The following is a 12,679-nucleotide window of genomic DNA, read 5'->3' as shown; positions in this document are numbered from 1 at the left end:
TCTGTGTTGCCCTCATCATTCGGGAAGTGCCAAGACTGGAAATGGAAAGATTTGGAACTTGTGCGGGCGCTGGTGACTACAGTGTTGAGCACCCCACAAACCAACATCTTCATCATCATTTCTTTTCCTAGCAGGATCACTGTGGTTGTCACTCATGGCACTCTTGCAGCATAGGAGTATGCTGATGATACTCCATGCCCCATTTAGTTGCCGTCATGGCAAGCCATCCTGGGCAAGATAATGCCTACACACACTTGGCGAGATTTTCTAATGCATGTCTTCATGTTTGCCAAACTTTGCCTTGGCCGGATATGTGCCGGATCTCTCTCCAATTGGGAACATTTGGAGCATTGGACAGGGGCCTCCAACCAGCTGAGGATTTTGATGATCTAATGCACAGATTGGACAGAATTTGACATGATATCCCTCAGGAGTGCATGCAGCAACTCAATCAGTGCCAAGCTGAATAACTACTTGCATAAGGGCCAAAGGTGGATCAATACATAATTGACTTACTCAACTTGTGAAACTCTTTCTTTAGAATAAATCACCCAATTTCTCTGATATTGTCATCATTTGTTTGCATGTGTACGTCACACCTACTGATTTCTGTCCCATTCGAATAATTCCTTCACAATGCATTTTTTGATCACAGAGTGTATAAGAAAGAGAGGAAAAGAGACCCTGAACTGAACTAATGAATCAATATTTAGATTTAAATTTGGCAATGGATAACAACTTGAATAAACACTGCACTTACGCCATATAGCACTAACAGTGAAATATGTTGTTGTTGTTGTGGTCTTCAGTCCTGAGACTGGTTTGATGCAGCTCTCCATGCTACTCTATCCTGTGCAAGCTTCTTCATCTCCCAGTACCTACTGCAACCTACATCGTTCTGTATCTGTTTAGTATATTCATCTCTTGGTCGCCCTCTACGATTTTTACCCTCCATGCTGCCTTCCAATACTAAATTGGTGATCCCTTGATCTACATCTACATCTACATCTATACTCCGCGAGCCACCTTACGGTGTGTGGCGGAGGGTACTTATTGTACCGCTATCTGATCCCCCCTTCCCTGTTCCATTCACGAATTGTGCGTGGGAAGAACGACTGCTTGTAAGTCTCCGTATTTGCTCTAATTTCTCGGATCTTTTCGTTGTGATCATTACGCGAGATATATGTGGGCGGTAGTAATATGTTGCCCATCTCTTCCCGGAATGTGCTCTCTTGTAATTTCGATAATAAACCTCTCCGTATTGCGTAACACCTTTCTTGAAGTGTCCGCCACTGGAGCTTGTTCAGCATCTCCGCAACGCTCTCGCGCTGACTAAATGTCCCCATGACGAATCGCGCTGCTTTTCGCTGGATCATGTCTATCTCTTCTATTAATCCAACCTGGTAAGGGTCCCATACTGATGAGCAATACTCAAGAATCGGACGAACAAGCGTTTTGTAAGCTACTTCTTTCGTCGATGAGTCACATTTTCTTAGAATTCTTCCTATGAATCTCAACCTGGCGCCTGCTTTTCCCACTATTTGTTTTATGTGATCATTCCACTTCAGATCGCTCCGGATAGTAACTCCTAAGTATTTTACGGTCGTTACCGCTTCCAATGATTTACCACCTATGGCATAATCGTACTGGAATGGATTTCTGCCCCTATGTATGCGCATTATATTACATTTATCTACGTTTAGGGAAAGCTGCCAGCTGTCGCACCATGCATTAATCCTCTGCAGGTCTTCCTGGAGTACGTACGAGTCTTCTGATGTTGCTACTTTCTTGTAGACAACCGTGTCATCTGCAAATAGCCTCACGGAGCTACCGATGTTGTCAACTAAGTCATTTATGTATATTGTAAACAATAAAGGTCCTATCACGCTTCCTTGCGGTACTCCCGAAATTACCTCTACATCTGCAGATTTTGAACCGTTAAGAATGACATGTTGTGTTCTTTCTTCTAGGAAATCCTGAATCCAATCACAAACCTGGTCCGATATTCCGTAAGCTCGTATTTTTTTCACTAAACGTAAGTGCGGAACCGTATCAAATGCCTTCCTGAAGTCCAGGAATACAGCATCAATCTGCTCGCCAGTGTCTACGGCACTGTGAATTTCTTGGGCAAATAGGGCGAGCTGAGTTTCACATGATCTCTGTTTGCGGAATCCATGTTGGTTATGATGAAGGAGATTTGTATTATCTAAGAACGTCATAATACGAGAACACAAAACATGTTCCATTATTCTACAACAGATTGACGTAAGCGAAATAGGCCTGTAATTATTCGCATCTGATTTATGACCCTTCTTGAAAATGGGAACGACCTGCGCTTTCTTCCAGTCGCTAGGTACTTTACGTTCTTCCAGCGATCTACGATAAATTGCTGATAGAAAGGGGGCAAGTTCTTTAGCATAATCACTGTAGAATCTTAAGGGTATCTCGTCTGGTCCGGATGCTTTTCCGCTACTAAGTGATAGCAGTTGTTTTTCAATTCCGATATCGTTTATTTCAATATTTTCCATTTTGGCGTCCGTGCGACGGCTGAAGTCAGGGACCGTGTGAAACAGTTTCGGAACACTGAATTCAGTATTTCTGCCTTTCTTCGGTCGTCCTCTGTTTCGGTGCCATCGTGGTCAACGAGTGACTGAATAGGGGATTTAGATCCGCCTCAGAACATGTCCTACCAACCGATCCCTTCTTCTAGTCAACTTGTGCCACAAACTTCTCTTCTCCTCAATCCTATTCAATACATCCTCATTACTTATATGATCTACCCATCTAATCTTCAGCATTCTTCTGTAGCACCACATTTCGAAAGCTTCTATTCTCTTCTTGTCCAAACTGGTTATCGTCCATGTCTACATTTTACATCATCTCTACTTCGACCATCATCAGTTATTTTGCTCCCCAAATAGCAAAACTCCTACTACTTTAAGTGTCTCATTTCCTAATTTAATTCCCTCAGCATCACCCGACTTAATTCGACTACATTCCAATATCCTCGTTTTGCTTTTGTTGATGTTTATCTTATATACTCCTTTCAAGACACTATCCATTCCATTCAACTGCTCTTCCAAGTCCTTTGCTGTCTCTGACAGAATTACAATGTCATTGGCAAACCTCAAAGTTTTAATTTCTTCTCCGTGGATTTCAATACCTACTCCGAATTTTTCTTTTGTTTCGTTCACTGCTTGCTCAATATACAGATTGAATAACATCGGGGAGGGGCTACAACCCTGTCTCACTCCCTTCCCAACCACTGCTTCCCTTTCATGTCCCTCGACTCTTATAACTGCCATCTGGTTTCTGTACAAATTGTAAATAGCCTTTCGCTCCCTGTATTTCACCCCTGCCACCTTCAGAATTTGAAAGAGATTATTCCAGTCAACATTGTCAAAAGCTTTCTCTAAGTCTACAAATGCTAGAAACGTTGGTTTGCCTTTCCTTAATCTAGCTTCTAAGATAAGTCGTAGGGTCAGTATTGCCTCACGTGTTCTCACATTTATATGGAATCCAAATTGATCTTCCCCGAGGTACGCTTCTACCAGTTTTTCCATTCGTCTGTAAAGAATTCGCGTTAGTATTTTGCATCCGTGACTTATTAAGCAGATAGTTCGGTAATTTTCACATCTGTCAGCACCTGCTTTCTTTGGGATTGGAATTATTATATTCTTCTTGAAGTCTGTGGGTATTTCGCCTGTCTCATACATCTTGCTCACCAGATGGTAGAGTTTTGTCAGGACTGGCTCTCCCAAGGCTGTCAGTGGTTCTAATGGAATGTTGTCTACTCCCGGGGCCTTGTTTCGACTCAGGTCTTTCAGTGCTCTGTCAAACTCTTCACGCAGTATCTTATCTCCCATTTCAACTTCATCTACCTCCTCTTCCATTTCCATAATATTATCCTCAACTACATCGCCCTTGTATAGACCCTCTATATACTCCTTCCACCTTTCTGCTTTCCCTTCTTTGCTTAGAACTGGGTTTCCATCTGAGCTCTTGATATTCATACAAGTGGTTCTCTTTTCTCCAAAGGTCTCTTTAATTTTCCTGTAGGCAGTATCTATCTTACCCCTAGTGAGATAAGCCTCTACATCCTTATATTTGTCCTCTAGCCATCACTGCTTAGCCATTTTGCACTTCCTGTCGATCTCATTTTTGAGACGTTTGTATTCCTTTTTGCCTGCTTCATTTACTGCATTTTTATATTTTCTCCTTGCATCAATTAAATTCAATATTTCTTCTGTTACCCAAGGATTTCTACTAGCCCTCGTCTTTTTACCTACTTGATCCTCTGCTGCCTTCACTACGTCATCTGTCAAAGCTACCCATTCTTCTTCTACTGTATTTCTTTTCCTGTCAATTGTTCCCTTATGCTCCACCTGAAACTCTGTACAACCTCTGGTTTAGTCAGTTTATCCAGGTCCCATCTCCTTAAATTCCCACCTTTTTGCAGTTTCTTCAGTTTTAATCTACAGTTCATAACCAATAGATTGTGGTCAGAGTCCACATCTGCCCCTGGAAATGTGTTACAACTTAAAACCTGGTTCCTAAATCTCTGTCTTACCATTATATAATCTATCTGAAACCTGTCAGTATCTCCACGCTTCTTCCATGTATACAAACTTCTTTTATGATTCTTGAACCAAGTGTTAGCCATGATTAAGTTATGCTCTTTGCAAAATTCTACCAGGCGGATTCCTGTTTCATTTCTTAGCCCCAATCCATATTCACCTACTACGTTTCCTTCTCTCCCTTTTCCTACTGCTGAATTCCAGTCACCCATGACTATTAAATTTTCGTCTCCCTTCACTATCTGAATAATTTCTTTTATTTCATCATACATTTCTTCATAATATGCAGAGCTAGTTGGCATATAAACTTGTACTACTGTAGTGGGCGTGGGCTTCGTGTCTATCTTGGCCACAATAATGCATTCACTATGCTGTTTGTAGTAGCTTACCCGCACTCCTATTTTTTTATTCATTATTAAACCGACTCCTGCATAACCCCTATTTGATTTTGTATTTATAACTCTGTATTCACCTGACCAAAAGTCTTGTTCCTCCTGCCACTGGACTTCAGTAATTCCTACTATATCCAACTTTAACCTATCCATTTCCCTTTTTAAATTTTCTACTGGAAAGGCTGCTGCCCCTCTTCAGAAACCACACGTTTGTCTGGCCTCTCAACAGATACCCCTCTGTTGTGGTTGCACCTACGGTACGGCTATCTGTATCGCTGAGGCACGCAAGCCTCCCCACCAACGGCAAGGTCCATGATTCATGGGGTGGGGGGCAGTGAAATATATGCTGAAGAAAACTGAAAACTAAGTAATTTTGATTGAAATGCTAAACAAGTAGTTAATCTGAAGATATAAAAATGATAGAAGAGTGCATACAATCTCAATTTTTAAAAATCTGAAGTCTATTCTAAGAAGATTTTTATAAGTTTGTTTTGTTGTGATTTTAGCAAAGGGCACATCTCTTCTAGCATTTTTGAACAGAAGTTTAATGTATGATTGCAATTTCGAGTATACATCATTTGCACCAGTGATATTTTCTTGAAAATGATGAATGCTCAAAGCTGAAATTGTAATAGATAAATATTTTAGACAACCATAAGTGGTAACTGCCTTGTGTAATAAATATAAAGTCATTAAGGCTTGCCGGCCGGTGTGGCCGATCAGTTCTAGGCGCTTCTGTCTGGAACCGCGCGACCACTATGGTCGCAGGTTCGAATCCTGCGTCGGACATGGATGTGTGTGATGTCCTTAGGTTAGTTAGCTTTAAGTAGTTCTAAGTTCTAGGGGACTGATGACCTCAGTTGTTAAGTCCCATAGTGCCCAGAGCCATTTGAACCATTAAGGCTTACTTTGTGCACAGATCACATGTTCAATTGATGCGCTCTTTCAATGATGCCCTACAAGTAAAGCACATGCATAAGGACAAAAAAGAGAGATTTAACATAGGAAAGTGACAGTTAATGCTGCTCTCATATAAGTAAAAAATTAAGAGTAGGCTGAAGTTTAATAGAAAATCTCAGAACAATCAGTGTGGAAAGAAATGGGATACTAAATTATTATGGAACAATATGTGCGTTTCAAGTTTTCTACTGCTTTAGATACCACGATAGTGATGCGCGTTTCAAGTTTTCTAAGGCTATAGATACTGCGATTGTGATTACCACCATAGATGATTAAGCCGAAGATAAATGGACATGTCCAAAAAGGGCACTCACAGAAGTTGGCCAGAACGTTCGGGAAAGACAGGAATTCAGCAATATAAGTTAAAGAAATTAAGTAGCTGAGAAGTGCAGAGAAAACAAGGGGATACGGCTGTAGGGAAAAGTGAAGAAATCAAGAAGGAAATGTTCTGTCATAAGGACTGATCAACCATATATGAAGTCAAAATAAACTTTAGTGCAATTATAAGCAAAAATATTAACAGTAAGAGTACAAGAGGCATTCCAATGTTAAATACAGTGGAACGAACAGATGGTTAGGTAAAGTGAGTGCCTCTCTGACAAGTAGGAACTGTGTGACGACATGATAGAAGTAGTGTTGGATCCAGTCAGATTCGGAGTTTAACAGAACTCTGGAAGACTTGAGGTCAAATCGGGCTGATGTCATAAATAATATTTTTTTGGAAGACATAAAAAAATGGTGGAAGTGGAAATCCTAATGACTATTCAAGTTGGTTTGTAGGCACTATGAGACAGGGATATACCATCAGACGTTTGGAAAAGATCATCAATGCAATCCCGAAGATGGTAAAGGTAGATAAGTGTGAAAACCATCATACAATCAGCTTGATGATTTGTACATCAAAGTTACTGGCAATAATAGCATACAGAAGAATGGAAAAAAATTGGTGATTCGTTAGATAATGATCAGCTTGGCTTTAGGAAAGGTAAAGGCACCAGAGGGGCATTTTAGCGTTGCGCTTGGTAATGAAGGCAAGACTTAAGAAAAATAAAGATTCTTCATCGGATTTGTCGACCTAGAAAAAGCATTCAGTAATGTAAAATGCTACAAGATGTTCAAAATTAGCAAAGTCGGGACGGGGATAGGGATAGGAATGGTGCGAATGCACTGCAAATTACGCAAACATCACGTGTGAGGCGAGGCGAGGCGAGGAAGCTCACATCGCTAGCAGTGGCGCCTTCCAACACGACACTGTAAACTGTAGGGGAAGGTGAGTAATATACAATATGTACAAGAAGAAAGAGGTAACAATGCGAGTGTGAGACCAAGAAAGAAGTTCTTGCCCATACTATTCAGTCTGTATATTGAAGAAGAAATGGCAGAAATAAAAGATATTAAAGAGTATGATTAAAATTGTGTGTGTGGAAGGATATCAATGATAAAATTTGCTGATGACATTTTATCCTCAGTGAAAGTGCAGAAGAATTATAGGAATGGAATGAACAATCTAATGAGTACAAAATATAGACTGAGAGCAAATCAAAGAAAGATGAAAGCAATGAGTATGAAATACACTAAGACATTCTGCTACCTTGGAAACAAGATAATACTTACAGAAGAAGCAAGCAGAACATAAAAAGCAGGTTGACAGGTAACTACCCCTAAATAGATTCGAAACCAGTAATTTCAATTATTTAATATAAATTTTGAAAAAAGGTAGTAATTGCCAGGTGGTGGTTGCATATGTGGCGTAGAGCGCCATAAAAATCGATATTTGTTCTGTGCGTAAGTGGGCCATCTTTGAGGAGAGGGCTTTGGAGACCATGTTGGACGCTAACGGCAGTTAGCCTCCGGACTTGTATCTGTGTAGACGCTAAGTGTGAATAAATCTGTATATGAGAGAATTCTAGTTGTTTACCTACAACTATACCATATTCCCTCACTGGTGACCCCGTTTTTGTGTAATACGTGTCCGAGTTACCGCCTGAAGGTTATTTACGCACCTACCGCGTCGGGTTTCTCCGCGATCGCGAGGGCCTTTGTTCAGCTCCAGACAATGGCCTTTCAGCATTTACCGCTGCCTGGATTCCAGCAACATATCTCCAGCACCCCTGCCATCGTAGTGGACATGCCGCAAGAATCTTCGGACTCTTTCAGCCAGAACATGCAGTGGAATTCATCGAGTGCCGCCAGTGTCTTCCAACTGCCAACGGTCGTGGACTCTGGCTTTGTTAGCCTGGACCTTCCCACGTGTTCTCCACAGAGTGTTAGTCGGAACATTTCTACTCCTGTGTCGAACACACAGTTAAATACAGTTCGTGGCGTTGAGCGAGGTTTCGCTACTTTGGAAAATCCAGTAGTAAATTCAAACTCGAATCAGTTACCGCCACATGTGTATCCTTCCGCGCCGGCTAGTCAACAGGTGTTCAATGCTCACCAAACAGCTAATATCACACCGAGTGTGCATCCTAGTGGAAGTGTGTGGGATCCTTGTGTTGCTTCCAGTCAGGTCAACAATTCTGTGCTGGACAGTAATTACTCCGACATCTACAACCAGCCCCACCACTCACGGTCGAATGAATACTATGTGCATAACGGACATTCACCGGCGTACTTAAGCACTTGTGGCTTCTCTCCGAGCTACCACGTCAATGAGAATGCACATTTTGACTACGATCCTCACACTGTTCGAGCGTCCGTCGCTTCTCAGCCGCACCCCCCCCCCCCCCCCCCCCCCGCCCCGGCGTCAAGTGAATTTCGCGATTCCCGCATTACGGGACACCAGTAATCCGGACTCGCAATCTTCTGCATGCTCTACTTCCGTCCGAAGTAATAGGCGCACCTCCACAGTGACTGCAGTGCCGAATCTGCCGAAATTACCAGGCTTCAAACCCGCTCACCCGGAGTTCTGGTTTAACCTGGTTGAGCAAACAATCAATGTCTGTGCCTTGGATGACGACACACACTTCGCCTACCTCATGAACCATCTTCACGACCACGTCGATTTAATTTATGATCTGGTCAAAGCACCCCTCCCTAGCACGGAAGTATGCTGTGGCGAAACAAACGATACTGGAGCGCGTCTCTAAAACCAGGAGAGAAAATGTGCGACAGCTCATCTACAAAGAGCGTCTCGGCGGCAGGTCCCAGCTGTGGCGGTGCATCCATCTTCTCGTCGATGAGCAAGTTATGCCTGATGACATGCTCGCAGAAATCTGGACTGAAGAGCTGCCTTTGCCTGTCCAGACTGCAATCTCTGCGTATGAAGATCGGCCAGAAAATGAACGTTTACGCACCGCCGACAGAGCATACTCCGCCAGGCAACGTGAGTTCTGTGCACTGCATTCTGGACGTGGCCGCACTAAGATGCTTTCTGACGCCACGCCCTTGTCCGGTGCTGCTGATAACAAGTTTTTTAAACTAGCCGCCCTGCCTGCACCTTCAACTCCTCCCAACGACAGTGCATCGGCCTCTGTGGAAGACTCTGGGGCATATACTCTGTCACCTAGCAACTACCCACAAGGGCACAGGCCCGCCCAACCTTACTGTTTCTTCCACGCGAGATTCGAGGAGCAAGCTCGCAAATGCCAGTCACCGTGTTCTTACCCAAACTCCAACCGCAGGTAGGCTACGGTGCCACCTCCTGCGATGTAAACAACGGGCACCATCCCACGTTGCACTCCGTTTCGGACAATAACAGTAAGTGTGGTCGAGTCTATGTTCGCGATTTACGATCAGGTGTATGTTTTCTGGTAGACACTGGCGCAGACGTTTCTTTGCTGCCGGTTCGCCTAGCAATCAATAAAGTGCAACCACACAAAACAGTACTTCGTGCAGTGAACTTGTCTACCCTACAGTGTTCGGGTTCCACTTTGTATACAGTGAAACTTTCGCCCGAGTGCAAGCTGGAGTGGACGTTTCTAGTGTCAACAATTGAAGAACCTATTCTCGGAATTGATTTCCTCAAGCACTATCAGTTCTCACTAGATTTTGTGCAAAATACTGTGTTTTACCCCTCCCTTAACAAACATATTCCTTTCGCTTCGCCGAGTGACGGTTCGGCTAACACCAAACATATGTGCTGTGCTAAGAAGTGTGTAAACCTATCCTTGGAGCTGCAATCTTGGACAAACAAGTGGCTAGTGGAGTGCGCCAAGTCTTCTAAGTTGCGGATGGAACATTGGAAATGCTGCTGCATCTCCGCGACATACACCACGAGTTGGCCTCCACACAACAACGCCTCGCGGCACTACAAGCAGACAACTCGTCGGCTACAGACAAGGTCAGTCCGTGCCAATCTGGTGTTCCCATGCCCGCGCACGTTAACGACAATGTTGTGAACTCTGTAAACTGTGTCAGCACCCCCTTTTGTAATGACAGGGTATGCCTGAGTGCTCATGCTCCTTGCGTTCCGAATGGAAAATTAACTTGCCAAGCTTGTGGCAATAAACTACGGCCATCTGCTGTCCGGCCACGCCCATTCGTGCCTACAGCGCTTGTAGCGGCACGGCCCACTACCAAGAACCAGTGTACCAACCTCGCCCATGTTAACACGTGTGCGGCCTTTATGCAGCCTACGAGCGGGTGGCACACCTGTACTTCCGTGCCCTCAGCGCCAAAGCTTGGCCCGTCTGCCACTGCCTGCTCCACTTCACAGACATCTGACTATCGTGCCGCACCACGTATTGCAGTAGTCACTATCGGCACAGTTCATCGGTTACGTCTAACCGATGGGCCGCCCATATCGCAACGTCCACGCCGCCTCAAGCCGGAATTTATGAAATTGCAAAAGAACAATTAGATGATCTGTTACAAAAGGGAATAATTGAACCTTCTTCCGGTTGCTGGGCTAGTCCTATCCTGTTTGACCAAAAGAAAGACTGTACTTGGCGTATGGTTGGAGACTATAGGCGTTTAAATGCCCACACCATCATTGATAAATATCCGGTCCCACACATCGCAGACTTCAATCATGTGCTCGCAGGTGCAAAGTACTTCTCTGTTTTGGACTGTAAGCACGCATTTCATCAGATTCCTATGGCTCCGGAGGACATTGAAAAGACTGCCATAACCACTCCCTTCGGGCTGTTCCAATACAAATTTATGCCGTTTGGGTTGAAAAATGCACCCCAAACGTGCCAGCGTTTCATCAATCAAACTTTATCCCATCTAGACTTTTGTTTCGTATATATGGACGACATATTGGTTTTTGCTTCTACTTTAGAACAGAGTGAGGAGCGTGTTCAAGTCGTGACAGATATTTTAGCATCCGCTGGTATTGAACTGAACAATAAAAAGACTCAATTGCATCAGTCATCCATCACAGTCCTAAGTTATGTAGTCATCAGATGGTCTGACACCACCACAGGACAAGATCAAGCCTGTTCTCGAGATGCTACACCCTCAGACCTACAGGGAATTACGCAGGTTCATCGGAACAGTTAATTATTACCGGAAACATTTGCCAGCCGCTTCTGCGGTGCAGGCTCCTCTCACAGATGCTCTCGCTGGCCCACAAACTTCTGGCACCCGCCAGGTACCATGGACACCAGACATGGACAAGGCATTTAATGAACTCAAACAGCTGTTGGACTCTGCTGTCACTATTGCTCACCCACGGGTGGACGCCACAATGTTTATCACTACTGACGCTAGTGACAATGCTATCGGCGCAGTACTGAGCCAGACATACAACGATGTTACGACCCCCCTGCAGTTTTTCTCAAAAAAGCTAAACAACGCGCAGAAGAAATACTCAGCATTCGACAGAACTACTTGCAGTTTACGAGGCCATAAGACACTTCAGAACTGATGTTGAGGGATGAGATTTCTATGTGCTCACTGATCACAAGCCTTTGGTTCCTGCCATAAAAAATCCTGTGGCTGATCCGCCCCCACGACGCTTTCGTCACATCGATTACATCTTGCAATTTACAAATGACATTTGCTACATACGAGGAGCGGTCAATGTGGTCGCTGATTTTCTCTCGTGTGTTGGTGCTGTCACAACCTTAATTGAATTAACGGACCTACCTCGGTTGCAATCGGCAGACCCCGATACCATGCAGTTAATTTCAGACCACAGCTCCTCTCTCCAACCTGTACGCTCTACTTTCCCTGGCATATCTGACTTAGTGTGGTGTGATGAATCGACTGGTATGTTGCGGCCTTCATTCCTAAGCCCCTCCAACGCCAGGTCTTTGACAAACTACACACATTAGCACACCCCGGTGTCAAAGCCTCCACCCGTCTGGTAGCTGAACGGTTTGTCTGGAGAAACATGCGCTGTGACTGTCAGTCTTGGGCAAGGGCATGCATGATGTGTCAACAGAACAAAGTTTCCAGGCACACTTCTCTACCTCTTGGCTGTTTTGCCTAACCTCCAGGCCGGTTTCACCATGTTCATGTCGACCTTGTAGGCCCTTTGCCCCCCTCCGAGGGTTTCCGTTACTTGTTTACAGCTATTGACAGGTTGACTCGGTGGGCTGAGACTGTGCCTATTCTGAACATTACCTCTGAGACAGTAAGTCGAGCATTCTTAGATTCGTGGATCTCTAGATTTGGCTCACCTGTTTACCTCACCACTGACCAGGGGCGACAATTCGAGTCTTCGGTTTTCTCTGACTTATGTAAAATGTGTGGTATTGTCAAAATTCATACTTCTGCATACCAACCCCAAAGCAATGGGCTTGTTGAGCGATGGCATCGCACCCTGAAGTCTGCCCTGCATTGCCATGACTCACTATGGAC

The sequence above is a fragment of the Schistocerca piceifrons genome, chromosome 3 (genome assembly GCF_021461385.2).
Source record: "Schistocerca piceifrons isolate TAMUIC-IGC-003096 chromosome 3, iqSchPice1.1, whole genome shotgun sequence".
Classification (NCBI taxonomy): Eukaryota; Metazoa; Arthropoda; class Insecta; order Orthoptera; family Acrididae; genus Schistocerca; species Schistocerca piceifrons.
This window is presented reverse-complemented; position numbering follows the sequence as displayed.